The 19251-nt window shown below is 32.7% G+C and overlaps 1 pseudogene; it reads right to left on the bottom strand.

The window, feature by feature from the left end:
- Window positions 1-10496: 10496 nt before the first annotated feature.
- Window positions 10497-11624, bottom strand: LOC120181019 (annotated as a pseudogene).
- Between the last annotated feature and the right edge of the window lie 7627 nt (window positions 11625-19251).

A 19251-nucleotide genomic window follows, 5' to 3' on the forward strand; every position in this document is an offset into this window, starting at 1 on the left:
TGCCTGAAGAAAAAATGAAAGAAAATTATAAAAAATGAAAGAAAATTAAATAAAGAAAGAAAAAAGTAAAGAGGAAAGAAAAGAAGAAAAATAAAGAAAAAGAGAATAAATAAAGGGGGTTCAAGATAAAACTCGTAAAGGGTGTCTTGAAACCAAAGGAGGTCTCAAGTTGAAAACCCGCAAAGGGCTGCTTGAGAATTGTATAAATTCAGAATTCGTACATGGTGGAGGTTCTGAATTAGTTTTGAAGACTTAAAATTGTAGTCAAGGTTAGGACTGGAAAAAGAAAAGGCTTGGATAGCCATAAAGAAATGAAGAACACATGAGATTCAAAATTGGCTTATGGCACCCAATATTTGGGGAATTTGGTAGTACAGGGGAAATTTAAAACCTTTTTGCACTGTCACCATCCTCAAGATCCCTTTGATAGAAGCTACACTCGAGTGATTAGTGGCGTGCCAGTTCAAAAGCATTCATACTATTTATATTGATGACACCTACTATGTTTTCTTTAATTATTCCAGTTAAAGGTTTTCCATGTATTTACCTAAAAAGTCTTATTTATATAAATAAAAAGAGGTCTCTTGTTAAAACCATGTTGCAAGCATCCTAATTGAAAGTGAAAACATGTAGATTAACTCAGAAAACATGAGATTATCATGTATATTGTACAAAAAGTTTTAGAAAAGTACAGGAGTTCTGAAGCTGAAAATGGCTTTAGCATGGGGCTTACATGATAGTTAAAGCCTTAGGCCACATGTAAAAGCTCAACAAGATAGGATAATCCAAGAGGTTAGTCATTGATAGAGTAGCTGGTCGTGAGTAGTATCTGGGTTTAAGAGTAAAGAGATTCAGAGTCATGTTCAACCAAAGAGTGTCCGACCAGAGTTGTTAGTCAGGATGAACTATTGTTGATTTCTCGTGCCCATAAATCAACTGAATTAAAAGGCTATTGACAAAAGAGAGTTCTCGTTTGAAAAAGAAATACCCAAAAAAGAACTGCAGCATTGTACACATTAGGCATAAATAGGATCATGACATAAAATGCATGATAATGATAAATGCAATTGAGTACTTAAAGGTTCTCCAAAAGAAAATGATAGAGATGTAAAGACCCAATATATGAGTAACCAATTCAGATTTCCATGTTTGGTGGTGGTAAAATAAACTCCCACATGAGAAGTCCCTTTCCAAAGTTATCCTCCCAAGATTGTCAGGTATGATGTTTTCAAATCCTCAAACACATACTAACAAAAGTTAATGTTTAATTTTCAGATTTAATAAGCTTGAAGACAAGAGAAACAAGTCTGCCTCGATTCAATCTTCCCTGAAGAACAATGGAATTAATCAACATCCTCATATCTGATTTTCCCCCAAGAAGAAGCGAGATAGATCCCTCTCTTTCTAGATTTGATATTCCCTAAGTAGTAGTGGAACAAGTCTGCTTGGATTCAATATTCCTTGAAGAACAGTGGAATGAATCAGAATCCCCAGATCTGATTTTCCCTCAAGAAGAAGTGGAGCAGATCCCTCTCTTTCAAGATTTAATATTCTCTGAGTGACAATGGAACAAGTCTACCTCAATTCAATATTCCCTAAAGAATAGTTGAATGAATCAACATCCCTATATCTGATTTTTCCTTAAGAAGAAGCAGAACAGATCCATCTCTTTCAAGATTTGATATTCCCTTAGTGATAGTGGAATAAGTTTACCTCGATTCAATCTTCCCTGATGAACAGTGGAATGAATCAAAGTCTCTGGATCTGATTTTCCCTCAAGAAGAAGCATAACGAATCCCTTTCTTTCAAGATTTGATATTCCCTGAGTAACAATAAAACAAGTCTACCTCGATTTAATATTCCCTAAAGAACAATGGAATGAGTTAACGTTTCTCGAAGGAACAGTGGAGCAAACCTCTTATGAGGCTCTAGAGCATAGATTCGACCGGAAAAAAACTCGTTGTCTCTTCGTCTTTCCCTTATTCTTGTTAACACAAGAATGTGCAAATAAGGGCAGTTGTAGACACCCGTTTTTATCCGGATTCAAATTTAACATTATTATTAGTTATTATTATTATTATTTTCATTATTAATATTTATTATTATTACATATTTGTTACAGGCCAAAACCAAAGCCTAAACCCAGTTTCAACCAAGCTATTATGGTGTGAAAAAAACCCTAATTCTCTCTTTTACCCAATCATCGTTTGATCTGAACCGTCAAATCTAGACCCATCTAATGGTCCAGATATGAATCAACTAGGGTTTATCCTAAAGTCATTTGCCACTATGTGCCAAGCCGCCACCGTCACGCGCTCCTTGCGTGAGATTCATGCGCCCGTGCTTCTCCACTATCCGAGGGCTGCCATCACTGCTAGATTTTATGTCGGCCATCAAAAGGACAAAGGGCCTTGAGTCAACCCCCTGTTTAACCCCGACACGCCTGCAGAATATCGTCTTCGCTGGATTTCACTCTTCTCGGTCAACACCCCTGTCACGAGAATGGAAAAGCAAGCAAATAAAACAAATGGTTAAACCCTTACCAAAACATGCAAGCTGTGAAGGAAGAAAGAGAAAAATCATTTTTCTCTTCTCTACATATATACGATGAACACCAACAAGAGAAAAAATAGAACAACCAAAGGGAACCAAAAAAGAAAATCAGAGAACAAAAACAAAGAAAAAATCGAGAGTCTTTCGAGTAAAAAGAAGGAAAAAACTGAAAGTGAGATGAAAAAAGTAGAGTTTTTTTAAAAGAAAAGAAAGGGAGAAAGGGATAAGGGACCGAAGAGAAGAAGCTTACCTTTCCATCCGGAGCCTTCAAGCGTCGTCGAAGAGCTGTTCGAAGGTTTATCCCTAGATCTAGGGCGTTTGGAGGGTCTTTGGGCTTAGGGGGTGTTTAGATTTGGGTTTAGGGTAGAAAGAGGATTGTTTTGGGTAAGTAAATCGAACTCATGCCGCCGTGAGCGGCAACGGAGCGCTCTGGCGAGCGGGGGCCGAGGTTGTCGATCTCCTCCCAGCGAATAAAAGAGGTGAGAGATTAAAGAGAAAGAATTCTTCTCTCTTTTAGAGAAAGAATGAAAAATGAAAAATGAAAAATGAAGAGGATTTGTGATTTTCGGCCATGGCTTGGGTATATATACCCATGTCAAAATGACGCCGTTTTGAGGAAGAGATTTATGCATTTTGGGCGCGTAGGTAAACCCCTCCCCGAGCCCTTTACCTTTGTAAATTTATGATTTGCTCACTAAAATATATTTATATTCATTTTAATTTGCACTTTAAATTTTATTTACGTTCTATTTTAGTCCCTTTACACTAGTTATGTTATTATGCTTATTAGTTTGAGTACCCTATTTTAATCCTGAATATTAATGGTGGTTAATAACGATTCCAGTACATCTTGCGTGTTATTCTTGTTTATGGCCATGATTTTTCTTGTTTTACAGTTTAATCCTCAAATTTAATATTTTTAGTTCTGAGTAGTGTTATTAGTTTATTTACGATTCCTGTGCCTAGTTGTATAATATTTGCGATTACCAAGGCTTTTCTGGTTTTGCAGTTTGGTCTTTAAAGTTTCTGTCTTTTGTCATATTTTAGTACGATCTATTTGACTTGTATTGTGTGGTGTTTTAACCTTTTTTGTTGTTGCATGTTATTAGATCGCTATTAAAAGTGCATGGGTTCGATCAATATGTATTGGTATTTTACAAAAAAAACTATATAATTATTTTGTGCTAATAATTATAGAAATGTGCCTTAACTGACAAGGAATGTGTTTTCCAAGAATTATTCGAACAAAATAATACCTTTTATATTCGAATGATTTTTTTAAATATTTAATATATGTATTTTATCTATAAGCTAAGACAATGTATTTGTATGGGAAATCTATAGATATGTGTCTTAACTTAAAAGAATCACATTCCTGATTATTTTTCATACAAAGTAATACCTTTTATATCCGAGTTGTTTTAAAAATGATTATGTATATATGATTTATTAAAATTAGGACAATATTATTTCTTATGGAGAATCTATGGAAATGCCCTCTTAACTAACAACGAATGTATTTTTCTAGAATTGTTCGTATAAAATAATACCCTTTTAATTTTTCTAAAAAGGACCACAATTTAAATGTATATTCAATTGTCAATTTCAACATCAAGATGACGTATAATCACTTAGGTACCGATTTCGAGCATTGTTGGGGTGTTAATCCTTCCCCACGCATAATCGACTCTCGAATCCTTTTTCAAATCAAATTTCTGGTTAAACGCAAATCATTTTTATCTTTTAAAATTATTTTCTTAAAATTATTTTAAAGGATATTTTTTAGGTTTTCGACATACCTACCCAAAGGTCGATGGTGATTCCAAATCAGTTTCTTTATACAATTATTTTAAAACCCAACATTTTCCAAGATTAAGTTGGATCGCTCCTCGCCATAGCCCTAAAAAACTTAAAGATCGTTCCGACATTAATTAAAGTATTTTAATTAACCATAAGTATGTCTATTGAGTTTTAATTTGATTGATCGGGCTATTGTTATAATATAAAAAAAGTAAACTTAAATTTATAAAATTATAATATTTATATATCACATGAAAAATTTAACACATAAGTCAATTTTATTTTTGATAAATCTAGATGAATACAAAACAATGCTTAAAGATTTTCGACCATTTGATAATTTTTTTTATTAATCAATCATTTGATGATGAACGGTGATATCTCTACATACATAATATTCGAATCTAAAATCTTAAATAATAGTAACAAATCTTTTAGTTACTGAGATTATTTGGTTCAGTATACATAAATGAAATTAACTTCAAGTTTTCATAATAGAATTCATAAATTTTTCATAGAATGACAAGGAATCGTTGGGCGTTTCACCCTACTCCAGTCGAGAAAGCTCGATGCTTTTATAACACAGCAAGATGGGTCTGGGTTTGGATCTTAGGAGCATTACTTATTTATGTTCTTTTAACAGCATAAAACGGGGACTGGCTTTGGACCTCGAGATTTCTTTTCTTTTAACAACTTGGACACGGAATCACTCGTTCACTCATTATTAGGTCAGTAAATAAAATAAGATAGATTGTGAGTTATTCAAGTTCGATTCGATTAAAACTTAATAATTGAATTGGATAGGTTCGACTTGAACTTGAACTCAACTCAAATTTTTAATGAATCAAAATGAGCTATTTGATGCCCGACTCAAAAAACTCACGAGTTTTAATTTTTTATTTCGAATTTGAGTCAAACTTGACAATTTTACACTCATAAACTTTCAAGTCGAGTCGAACTTAACAATACTCAAACACGACTCAACCCGTTTACATTCCTATTTTTTTATATAAATATGAGGTTAATATAATGTATTATCTGTTCAAAGATAACACACTTTCATTTCACAATTAACGTTTATACCCTTAATATATATGATGCTCAAAATTAAAAGTTGAAGGGATAACAATAAATTCCTTGACCACGGTGTATAATCCTACTTATTACAACTTTTCTTGTAAATAAATCATTCATCACAATACCTATTGAGCATTAATCTCAATTATTTTCAATAATGATACATGTATCACAATGCTCGCATCAAAGAAAGATGGACTAACACTTCAAATTGGTCCACACGACCAAGCCTTGGAAAGGAAGAACATAATAGCAGCAGACTTGCGACTACTTTTTGAATTAGATCCTGATGTTTTTTGGTTCGATAGTCTTTTGGAGTTATAACCGTCTATCTCTTAGTTTTCCAATATTTCTTGAATCGCATCAATTTGATCAGGAACTCAAGGCATGCTCATTTAGTGAAGACAACACATGCAAAAATTCATATACTGGATTTTGTAAATTATGAATTTTCAATATTTTTATTGATTATTTTGTAATATAATTTAATATAGGATGATGTCTTATCTTTAGGATTAAATTTATATTTTATTAGGGATTACGATAGAGTTAAAACATTTATCTTTAGTTTATTATTATTACGAATTAGGATAGTATTGTTATTGTTATTTTTATTAATATTTTCAAGTATTATTTTTTTGAAGAGTATTTTCAAATATCAATGATACTACAACAAGGACTCCTTCACCCTATATAAATGAGGCTCATCCAACCATTGTAAACACGAATTTCTTGAATAATAATACAATGTGTATGTTTTTGCAAGTATTGATTGCCTTGTGCCTTCGAAGCTTCTTCAAACTCGAGTTCTTTCAAGTTCTTGTGAGAGAAATCAATCTTCACACTCCTATTTGCATCTTCATTGCGATTAGGAGGGCTGGTTAGAGTCATTTATTGAGGTTTCCTATTCATTACAACTAGGAGGGTTCGATAGGACAATATCCATGTATTTTCATCTTCCACAACTCCATCATCATCATCATCAAATCACCATTATCGTCTATCACCAAAACCCTAATTTTGGCTATGTATCCATTTCCTATTATATTTTTTTCTGTATTTTGTTTCTTATTATATCTTTATTATCTTCATCTTATTTACTTTGATCAATTTCCAGCAATCCTAAATCTCTTAAAACCCTAATTGTCTCCCTTCAATTCTTTTTTCATCTCGTTATTTGATCGAGTCTAGAATTTTTTAGATTGATTTTAACACGAGCAACAATCATTCACCCGCTGCCGCATAAAGTGTTTTTTTCTTTACCTCAATTATTTTCATTTATCACTCCACTCCTTTCCGAGGATGTCTCAAAATCCTATTTGTTGTTTTCTTTTTGAATCTTGAGCATTAGTTTTTCAAACTTTTTTGAAGCAATATGATGATTTTTTATGGGGAATATATCTAAAAATCGGGCAAATCAATTCTCTTTTTCTTTTCTTTAACTTAGGCTTGCTATCAATATCTTGTGCCACATTTCTCTTTTCTTGTGATTTTACTTAGCCTGCAACGATACAAATTATTGTTGATTGTTATCGTCAATGATGTTAGTTTTTTGTTTTTCATATTATGTCTTTTAATTTTCTTTTTTCATAAGTTTTTTTTATTTTAAATAAATATCTATGTCCTTATGACACATTTTTCTCTAATCTTGTGGAACGTATTTTCTCTGCTTTTGTGGCACGACCCTTACTGCTTTTGGTATGTTTTTTGCATACCTTTATGATCGGTGCTCGTATATAGACCCTCATAACATTTAATTTCTTATTAGTTTGTCAATGGTCAAGTATTGTAAGATTCTCTCTTTGGTAAAAGGTTGTATGCCGATATGTAATCAGAATTGTGTAACCAAGCAGCATGTCAGATAGTTTAGCTCGCTCACCACTACTTTATTACTTCATAGAACATCTCGTTCGATAGAGGCAATGAGTTTTTATAAAGGTTATTGAGTCTTTTTTTCGTATATTTGAGTTTAATATTTTTTATTTTTGTATGAGTTTGTTGATGACTATAGTACCATTTTTTCTCTATGCATCTAGGCTTGGTTGCCCTATAATTCGAATTTCTTCCTTTATTTTTACTGATGAAAAAATTCAATTTTCATTGTTTAAAGAAAAACCGTACAATCCAAGTGACAGAAAACATAAAATAAAGATGAAAATTTTGAAATACTTTTGTAAAACTATGGTATTACGATACAATAGAAAATTAAATAAGAAAAACTGAGAGAATACTAAAATCATTTAAACCTAAGATTATAAGTAGGGTTGTAAACGAAGTGAGAGAGATTATAGGTTAGTAAAGTGAAATTTAATTCTTTTATTAATATATGGTGATTACACATGGTAATATATGTTCTAGAAATTTTTAATCAATTGACAATGAACATTTAAATACTCAGCAATTGACGGTGTTCAATTCGAGACCTCTAGAGATAACCAACATCCCTTTAACTACTGAAATAACTTGATTCGTGCGTGAAATTTAACTTATTACTTGCACATTTTCATTATCTATTTCATTTTTCTTATCCGTAAAAATATATATTTACAATGTATATACTAAAAATATAAACATAGTATATATGATATTATAATTTAAAGGGTAAAATACAAATGATTTCTCGACTATATAGTGTTTTTTTGTTGAGTTATTCAATATTAAAAGTTATAAAATGGTCATCCGATTATTCATATTTTCAAAACTTGTCATTTTCCGTTAAAAATCAATAACAATCTGAGCTGTACGCTAACATGGTGATTGAGATATGCTAGTCATTTGAGATTATGAGATCATATTTTATCATATTTAAGTCAACATTAACGTCCAGTTCAGATGTCATCGAATTTGCCTCAGGGTGTCGGCAAATTAAAAGGCCATCTCTTTTTCCCTGCTAAATACTACACCAAACAATGTGTAAATGATACCTTCCATGTTAAATGCACTATCCGGTAAAAATCGTAATTCTAGCACGGTTATTTAAAATGGATACAACCGCTAACTAATTAAATGAAACTTTTTTTATATAACATCAATGCAATGAAACTTGTCGAATTCAAAACACAGATCCTATCCCCCAAGGAAGTGCCGTGACAGCTTTTGTCTGTTGCAGATATTCCAATATTGACGGCGTCAACAGACTGACCAGCATAGGATTTCTATTATCAATTTTTTATGATTAATTTGCAGATTAAAGGTCGATTCATGAAACATATGTTCAGATGAGATTTAATTCCGAACCTGCAACCCTTTCTTCAATGCTTGATTCAACTTTTTCGTATTGGAAAAGACGTATCGAGGGTACTAGAGTTTAAATATTTTATTTATATTTTATATTGATAATCTAATTATACAATTCTGAAAATTTATAATTGCATACACCCTAAATTTTTAATATAACTTTCAAAATTTACGCTGCTGACATAAAGTTTTGCTCCATCCCCCAGCAGCTGGCAACATAAATCTCAAGGAACATGAATTACAATAAATAAATAAAAGGGTACAAAAGATTGAGCATGAGATAGAGATATCTGAGAAGAAAATGCACACACAATGATGCATTTAGTTACAAACCTGTTTATAGGGTATTTCCCTTTTCTAATTCAGCTAGGGGTTTATCAAATGCTAATTGAAAAAGAAAATCTTAAATATACAAAAGGTGTCAAACGTATGTCCGTTTTTTTATTTTAGTGTCTAATGTTTTTTTCGTTCTAGTTTGGTGTCTAACGTTTCATTCCGTAACTCAAAATGGGTCACGCCATAACGGACCGTTAAATTTGGTGGTTAACTCATTAAAAATGTCACCTGACATATTTTTTAATATTAAAAAATGATTTTGAAAATAAAAATTAATTAAAATGCACTTCACTCTAATGTACCCTAAACAACATTAAATCATTAAAACTAAAACTCAAAACAAAAATACTCTAAAGCAAACAAGACTACAATTCAAGAAGAAAATCATAACCCTTTTGCTACAAACAAAAATCATGGTTAGAATTTTACATTTCTTCATTTTCCCTACAACCAAACAACAAATCACCCGGGGCTAAAATAAAAATTTACAAAAACTGATAGCTTTTTTGCCCAAACATTTCTCCATACATGCAAATTTGTTTACATATTACAATGAACTCACAAAGGGAAAACGTTAATTAACATAAATGTAAAAAAAAAATCTCCAAATTTTGATTCGTGATCGAATAGTTTTATCTTTCATAGCTTCTGATTTTCTTTTTCTTTGGGTACGCTTTGTTTTTCTTCAAAGTTTTGTCCTTCAATTAGAACTCAAAAATAGGAACACTAATTTTTGCAAACCAAAATTTGGGTTTTCTATTGCAAATACTTACCATTAAAATCAAAATCACACAAATTTCTTTTTCAGACTTATCTTTAAACTTGACATTGATCAACACTTTCACTTCTTCGCCGATTCTCCTTTCTTAACTCTAATGAGTTTAATTGAAAAACAAAAAAAAACGATTTTTTAGTTCACTTTCGATAGTAACAGATTGTGTATTCCTCAATTGCAACAATAAACAGAAATTATTAAGGTTCTTTACAAATTTTCAAATATCCAAAAGGAATGAGAAAAGAGTGAAGGGGAAGAGGGGGAAATGATTTAGGGTTAATGGGTAAAAAATTAATAATGTTTAATTTTTTATTTTAATTTATTTCTTATTTTCAAAAATTATTTTTTAATATTAAAAATAGGCCACTTGGCATTTTTAAAGAGTTAATGGCTAAACTTTTTGTTCCGTCATGATCTGAGCCATTTTATGTTACGGAATGAAACATTAGGCATCAAACTAAGACAAAAAAAAACATTAGACACTAAACTTAAAAAAATAAACATACGTTGAACACTTTTTATATATTTAAACAAAAAAAATACAAAGATTCACCATACAATACGTCAACACCAAAAAAAAAAAAAAGTAACACAACCATATGTAAATATAAAAGTAACCTTAAATAGATCACACAAACCTAGTCGGTTAAAAACATGATAGGCTTAGATTAATGTATTTAATCTATGTTCTTGCTGAGTTCTTCCAGCTTCTTCATTCTCAACTTTTCACTTTCACTCACCAGCTGTTCAATCAGTTAAAACATATAACAAGAAGGTGAGATCATTCGTCAGTCATCAGGAACAACAAATTTTTACTTTATTTTTTGCATCTGTTGAGTTCGTTTTTGACATTACAATATAGAAACTAACCTCCATTAATTTGGCGATGAGCTGTACTTTCTCCTTGTTCCTATCGTTAAACGCCTCCAGGGCTTCCTTGTATTCCTTTCCTAACATATTTCAATACCATGGCTCTTAAATACTAATACTCTCTGTATAAAAACTGAGGACACAACTGTTCCAACTCGGATGCGAACAGCTCGGATGCTTTAGGGAGAATAACATTACTTTCTATGAATTCTGAAAAAAGTTGAATGGTCTCAAAGTTAGGTGAATTTGTACCTTTTTCTGGCAGGTATTCCCTAATGGTTTCAATTCTTTGTTGACTGCATCGATCTTCTTCCTTACCACGGCAACTTCCTTTCTCATGGGATCTGCCAGTGCTTCAAGCTCCTGAAAGATTATATGGTTTTATAAGGCACTCTATAATAGCTGTGATGGAGGAAAACACATAAAATTCTAAACTTGAGACACCCTTTTCCATAATTTTCAAATCCATCCCAAGATCATGAATTTCCATCACTATGTGAGCCTCAAAACTCTGAATTTTGCAGAAATTGAGTCTTAAAGTTTTAAGCTTTCCAAGTCAAAACAATGGGAGAAAGGTAAAATTTTGTTCAAAGTTACCTCACGAATCATGGCTAAACGTTTAGTTTCCTCTTCAACGCGGCCTAACTGAAGCTGAACTTTCTCACGAACCTCCATCTTCTTCTCTCAATCTCTTCTTCATGGCTCTGAAAGTGGAAAGAGCAGATTTGGAGATCTCCTCATCTTCCTTGGACAAATGACTGCTAAAACTGAGATTCCCAGAGTTTTGAACCGTCAACTGGTTATTGTTATGCTGAGGCTGCTGCTCAGTCTGCATCATCTTCCCCAGCTCCAGTTTCTTGACACAGATATTTTTTTTTATAAAAAAAAGCTCCTTTAACCTTGAATTCGCCTCTTTATTTCTTTTCTCTCTTTTTCTTTTGGATTGAAATGAAAGCTTGCGTTTCTCTCTCTTCTTCTTCTTCTTGAGAAGTGCTTATAAACAATGATGGCTTGTTTGTTGGTCAACTTTTTCTTTTGTGAACGAAGAATATTAGTAAAAGATAAGGCCACCTGTTTTCTTTTTTAAAGAAAATCAAAGTAAAATTTGGGAAAATATTTGGAAATGACTAAACTACCAACCACTAATAAAAGATAGGGAAGATTTCAATTTACTGAATGAAATAAAGGTTTTTTTTTTAATCAGAGAATGAATGAAGGTCTTCCTTCTGGTCTCTTTATTGATTATGAGGTGCATCACTACGACGACTATGACGGTGCAATGGAATGGTATTTTTAGTGAAGATTTCGAGCCTAAGAGAGGCATTAGGCAAGGCGATCCATTGTCTCCATATTTTCAACTTAATTATGGAGCGTTTAAGTCATGTCATTTCATGCAAAGTTGGCTATGGAGAATGGACAGCTTTTAAGCTTGCTCGTTCAGGCACACCCTCTCATTTTTTGCGGATGATCTAGTGCTCTATGCCAAAGCAACGACATAAAAATGCAGAAACCATTGATTCAGTCTTCATCGTTTTGGCGAATGCTCGGGACACACGGTGAACAAGGCGAAAACAAAGTTTTCTTCTCGCCAAACACTAATCACTCCACTCGTGCATCGATAGATCTAGATTAGGATTCCAAGAGATAAAACGACATGGGAACCTATCTGGGTGTTCCAGTTCGGCACATCGGAGCGAGGGGTGATATTTATAATTTATCATTGATAAAATTCAAAGCAAGATCGATGGATGGTCAGCTCGTACACTCTCTTTTGCAGGCCGACTCACTTAAGCAAGTCTGTCCTTCTTAGCATTCCATCTTATGTTATGCAGTCTTGTAACTTCCGTCTCAATCTGTGACAAATTGAAGCTCTAGTGCGTCGATTTATCTGGGGATGCATCCGTCTTCCAATCGAGGTCCCTTGTTAATGGAATAAGCTCTGGTGGTTTGGGAAGGAACACTTTGACGGCTAAAGCTGCTTTTTTTATGAAAGTGTGCAACGCTCTCATCTGATGGTGATTCTCGTTGGATTTCTCTCGTACGGGAGAAGTATCGTGTGCCGGATCGTTGACCGGAAAGCATCGACCGTTCTAACTGTTCTCGACGTGGCGTGCTCTTGCCTCTATTTAGCCACTTTCTATGCCTCCATCGCTTGGACATCGGTGATTGAAACTCAATCAGCTTTTGGACGGATATTTGGATTCCTCACTGGGCCACTTAATTGGAAGAAGTCGGAGCTATGGTTAATCCATCCTTGAAGCTTTCTAGTGTTATCCTTCATGATGGGCGCTGGAATTTTCTCCTACTCGATCATCTTCTCCAACCTCAATGCTCTTGATCATGTTTATAGCACCCTCTCCACCGCATCCATCCTTGGAAAGTGATAAATGCCACCGGCCGGCAACCAAGAATAGACTTTCTCAGTCAAGAGCGCTTTCCATGTTATCTCTAAACCTTGCTGGGATGATCATGATCCGGATTTTGGTCGGATGCGGTGTCACGATTACGGATGCTGTGGACATTATGTAAAGTATTGTTGTTGTTGCGGGTGTGAACTCTTCTTCAAAATCACAATTCGTCTAAAATTATATTTTTACATTTTACGGTTATCTTTAAATATAATATTAGTATCATGATATCAATTACGGTTGCAGATTTTATTGTGATGTTACGTAACGTGTTGCGGCTGTCGCATGAGTGATCTCTTCTTCAAAAATTATAATACGTCTAAAATATTATACTTATACATTTTACAATTATCTTTAATACTACTATTAATATATTCTTTTAATATTTTATTTGAAAATAAAAAATTAATTTCATAGATAAAAATTTATTAAAAATAAATATAAACCATAGAAATGTTTCATGGATAATGAGTAATAACAATTATAATGTTAATGAAAACATATAAACAATATCATTAAAATCATATCAATTTTTTATATTGTAACATAAAAATATTCATTTTTCATAACTTAGAAAAAAAAAATACATAACTACAAATATAAATTTATTTATAGTTCACCACCAAAATAAATAATTTAATTAATTCAAATTTAAGTAATTAATTTTAAACATAACTATTACGATATTATCATGATATATATTTATAATCCAGTTTTAAGAATTAAATTAGAATAATTCATCTACGTAATTTTTATTTCAAATAATTTAAAGTTTATTGCGTTTGCGGCGCAATTTATAACGTTTGCAGTGTTACGTAACAGTTTTTGACCGCAACAATCGTGATACGGTTTCCCTTATCGCGTTGCGCCGATATTGCGTCGTGATTACCTTTAAAAACATTACGATGCAGGTGTTACGCTGTATTGCGGCTGAAATTTACTATGATTAGTATACTCTTTTTTTATATTTTATTTGAAAATAAAATTTTAATTTCATAAATAAAATTATTAAAAACAAATATAAATCATAGAAGTGTTATCATACTGGATGGATAATAACAATTATAATTAATGAATAACATATAAACATATCACTAAAATCATATCAAATTTTTTATTGTGTAACACAAAATATTCATTTTACAAAATTTAGAAAGAAAAAATACATAACTACAAATATAAATTATATATCTTATAGTTCACTACCAAAACAAATGGCTGGCCAGGGTCGGTCCAATGAGTTTTTAATCCCCTGGCGATAAATAATTTTATGCCCCTATACTTGTACGTATAATACAAAACATATATTTTTTTAAAACAAAATGTAATAGAATTATAGTCAACAATATCAATACTAATAGAAACCAAACCTACAAGGCTACAATGTCACCTAAATGATGCATTCATGTATTTTTTGAATAAAAACTCTATTATTTTACGATAATCAAGACTTTGTAAAAATTGACTTTCAATGCTTAGAATTGCTAGTCCGTTCAATCTATCTTGAGTTATCGTGCTTCGAATATTGGATTTCAAGAGCTCAATTTTGAAAAACTTTTTCCGCGGAAGCAACCGTAATTGATACCGTCACAAATGTATTGGGTCGAGCCTAGGCGTGGCGGATCTAAAACATTTTTATCTTCGTTTTGTCTTGGATTTTATTACTTCCTATTGCATGAAGAATACATCACATTATGTGCATCATAAGATGCATCGTTAGTAGAAAACATGTTGTATGATTAGATAAATTTATAGTTTCATAGTAATAGATAAAATCATATATTATTACAGTATTATAATTGAATTCCTCTCTTATACAAAATTTATATATAATAAATAAACATATAATTATTATAATTAATCTTAATATAAAATTTATTTAAATTAATCATGTTAATTTTAGATATGAAAAAAATTCAATTTAAATTTAAATTAATTTAATTTTAAAACGTTAATAATAATTTAATTAATTAAAAGTTAAGTAATTAATTTTAAACATACTATTACGATATTATTAATGATATATATTTATAATCCCGTTTTAAGAATTAAATTAGAACAATTCATCTACTAATTTTATATTTAAGATAATTTAAAGTTTGTTGCGGCGCAATTTATAGCGTGTTGCGGTGTTACTTAACGGGTTTTTGACAGCAACAATCGTGATGTGGTTCCCTCATCACGTTATGCCGATATTGTGTCGCGATAACCTTAAAAAAAAGTTACGTTACGTTACTATCGCAATTTAGTACTATGATCCCAACTGGAAACTCATCTGGCAACTTCGTGTTTCTAAGCGTATCCGCACTTTTCTATGGCTTGTCCAAACAAATAGCCTTCTTTCTAACTATAACAGGTGTCGCAGAAGCTTCACTCATGACCCCTCTTGATGTGATCCTGTTTAGCACCAACTTTCTGCATGACATACTCACATCATTGAAGAACCATCAAACTCAATATAAGGGAGTTCTACCATACTTTATATTATATTTACTTATTTATGCACTATATATATTATGAGCATACATTTGCATATTAGACTATACTTAAATTATCATAGTATGTGCATTCATTCATTATATCCTATGGTTTGATCATTGATTGATATTCAGTATATAATATATAGTTATAATATATTCATTCATTATCATATGATGCATGAGTTATTATTTAACCTATAGTTCACATCTTTATATATGCACATCATTATATTATATGCATTATAGTTTATATACTTAGTTTATTTCTTTATGTTATGCATATAGGAATATTCGGCCAACACTTGGGAGCTACATTTGAGCTTAACTAAGGATAAGGAGCTAGGAAACTTGTATAGGATGACTCGGGAGATCATGAAGAACAAATGGTGAAAAGTTATCAGCTGACCCCCGAGCTCATAGCTCACTTGAGATGGACCTTTGAGCTAGCTAGAGACCTCATTTCAGCTGGAGAGTTACACCATCATCACCCCCACACAGAGTACTTCAAATATGGTCTAAGTTAATTTTTGTGGATTCGTATCTTTTCGCGAAGAGTTGCCATTCCAAGAGGTGCCTTTTCACAAGGAGCTGGCCAAAGACTCATCTTCATGTAATTCACCTGCTCATACACATGGAAGTAGCTTAAATGATGAAAGGTTACCTTCCACAAATGTGACCTTTCATGACAAGTTGCTGCCCATTGAAGACCATGACACCTAGATGCATGGAAGCCAAGTCACGCCTAGTTTGCTGCCATCTTCATTCCATGGACTTCAAGACATTATCCTATGGTTGCAACCTCACCAAAGCCTTGCAAGAAGACCCATGTGCGTTCAAGTAGGTTGCCATGTGCATCATTCAAGCATGTGCACTCCATGTGACATCAAATAGGCACCAAAACACTAAGGGATGCTTCCTATTCGGCCAAAGACTTATTCCTCTCTATTTTGGCGCCCAAATAACTTCCAAATACATTCAAATCATCCTTAGGGCCGAACCAACACATAACCATTCGGCCAAGAGCATGTATCTTCATTAAAATCATTTATTTTTATCAAAAATCATGTATTTTCAAAGGGGTTTCAACCTTGGCCGAACCATCATGTGTCAATTCGGCCTAAACCCTTTGAAAAACTATAAATAGGCTAGTGCATTTCATTTGTAATATCTCATCTCTTAGATAAAACATTCTCTTGTGAGTTATTTCTCTTCAAAGTTCTTTGTAAACTTTATCGATTAAGCAAGTATAATTCATATACTTGTGGCGTCATTCTTTCCATCTTGATTCCAAAATTCCTAGATTGATATCTAGTGGGTTGAAGACACTATCACCACCCCAAACAAGTTTGTGAAGACCGGGATTGTGCTCGTTAGCATTATTTCATCTTTGGCGTGTTTGAGATACAACATCACCACCATTGCGATTTCATCATCAACATCATCCATCTCTTCCATCAATTCCGCAGCCATCTCTATCATTTATTTATTTCATTTCATTCTTATTTTATTTTCATTACTTATATTATTATCCCATTTATTAAATTCCATTATTAATCATTATTTTCTTATCTTATTTTGCAGCCCAAACTTATAAATTCAAGGACATCAGTACTTGTTAATCCTAGATCGGACAAAATAAGGCTATCTACTCTCTTCCATCAAAGCGTGTAGATTCTCCTTACATCAAGCGGTAATCAGAGCATAGTTGGATTGACAACAAAAGTGTCATTGGCGTGCAAAGCAAAAAGAAGTTCAAAAGAAAAAGACTCCTTCAACAAAATTGGAGTGCAAAAAGAAAGAAAAGACAAAAAGAAGAAAAATCAGAAAAGAATAAAAGAAAAGAAAAAGAAAATTCAAAAAGAGAAAGCAAGCCAAGAAAAGTGCTCTACTATTGCAAAGTACATCAAAGAGGCCATCTACACTAAGAGAAGATAACCTTATTGTTTCTTGTGAAAGGTTGCAGTAAGTGTTGTTTCTTGAATTGTAGTCACCTCTCATTTTCTATCCTTTCATTTTCCTTGTCTTCAACCATTTCTTTCTTTTAAATACCTTTGAATCATTTCTTCTACCTTTCCATTTCTATTCTTTCTACCCTAACCTATTTGCAGCCGACGCACACAAGGAAAGAATTAACTTGTTCTAATATTGAGTAAGTTACTCAAAGGACTTAGCAAGAGAAATGGAGTGGAAAAAGGCTAATTGAGAGAGTGAGATCAGAAGGGGAATTGTTAAAGCCAAGATATATTCCGAGAGTAAACACGAGTGTTGAGTGGAGTGATCTTATCATTTCTTTGGAGTGAACTTGTGAGACTTTGTGAGTGTGCTGGTAAGGTTTTAATTTTATTTAAATTTTTTACTAACAAATGTCTTGTGATTTTTCATCTTTCCAAACCTTGGAGGACGAACACAAAGAACAAATACATTTCACACTCGTTGCCATGTAAATGGTAAAGTGTATCTTGTAGCTATTGACGGAGGAGTTGTACAAACATGCACATACATGGTGAACAAATTGGGGCTTACGACAATTAAACATTCCAGCCCATATGGCTTGCAATGGTTGGACGATGAGGAAGAGTTAAGGGTCACTGAACAAGTACTTGTGCCATTCTCACTTGGAAGTTACAAAGACGAGATTCTATGTGACGTGGTGCCTATGAATAAGAGTCATTTACTCTTAGGGAGGCCATGGCAATTTGACAAGCGGGTTGTCCATGATGGATTCACAAATCCTATTCATTCATCCACAATGAACGAAAAGTCATATGGACTCCATTATCTCCTAGCCGAGTGAATGAAGATCAAAACACCTTGAGAAAAACATTGAAGCAATGAAAGAGCAAATTAAAGACAAGCAACTTGAAGAAGACGTTGGAGTTCAAAATGAGAGGAGTGAATTTGGATCCAAAGAGAGTAAAGAACAAATTTTATTAACATTACTTTTTCTCCTATTCTTCCTTTTGTTTTGCAGGACAATTCAAGAGACATATTTTTTTCAAGGAGATGATTCAAGAATCATGTCTTTTGGAGGACTAAAAGATGTGACTTTTAAGAACATATTTGTTACTTTTGATCCACAAAACATGTCTCTTGATGTTTCAAAGATGATGCCATTTGAAGTTCCAAAAGAAACATCATTTGAAGTGCCAAGAGTTGTGTTCGTTGACATTCCAAGTGCATTGCCAATCGTGAAAAGAATTCAGCAACCAACTCCTATTAAACATCCACCTTGGTTGATGTTTCCATTCATCTTGTAAATAATTTCTTATATTTTAACTTTGATTTACTTTGCAGGAATTTGAGTTATGTACATGGTATTATCCTACCAACCAATAATGGCAAGATCCTTTGTGGTTATAAGCTTGATTGGTACATTGAACTCAAGTATTTCAAGAAATTTCAAAGGTTAAGACTCTCCACAAACCATCATGGTGATTCAAAGAGTGGAGTTGAAGATATACATATTCTTTTTAACGAATATGATGTGTCGGATCAAAGAGATATTCCAAATGATTCAATTTATCAAATGGAGGAACCAAAAGGCGTGATCTTTGGAAGCTTAAGAGAATTATCTTCTCAAGTACTAGAAAATATGACTTTTCATTTAAAGGACGTGATTGGGAAACCAAAGAATATGTCTTTTAGAGTGCGAAAAGAAGTGATCATTCAAAACAACATGTCTTGTGATTCAAATGACATAACTTTTGGCTATTCA

Source organism: Hibiscus syriacus, unplaced genomic scaffold, assembly GCF_006381635.1.
Source record: "Hibiscus syriacus cultivar Baekdansim isolate YM2019G1 unplaced genomic scaffold, ASM638163v2 tig00112507_pilon, whole genome shotgun sequence".
Classification (NCBI taxonomy): domain Eukaryota; kingdom Viridiplantae; phylum Streptophyta; class Magnoliopsida; order Malvales; family Malvaceae; genus Hibiscus; species Hibiscus syriacus.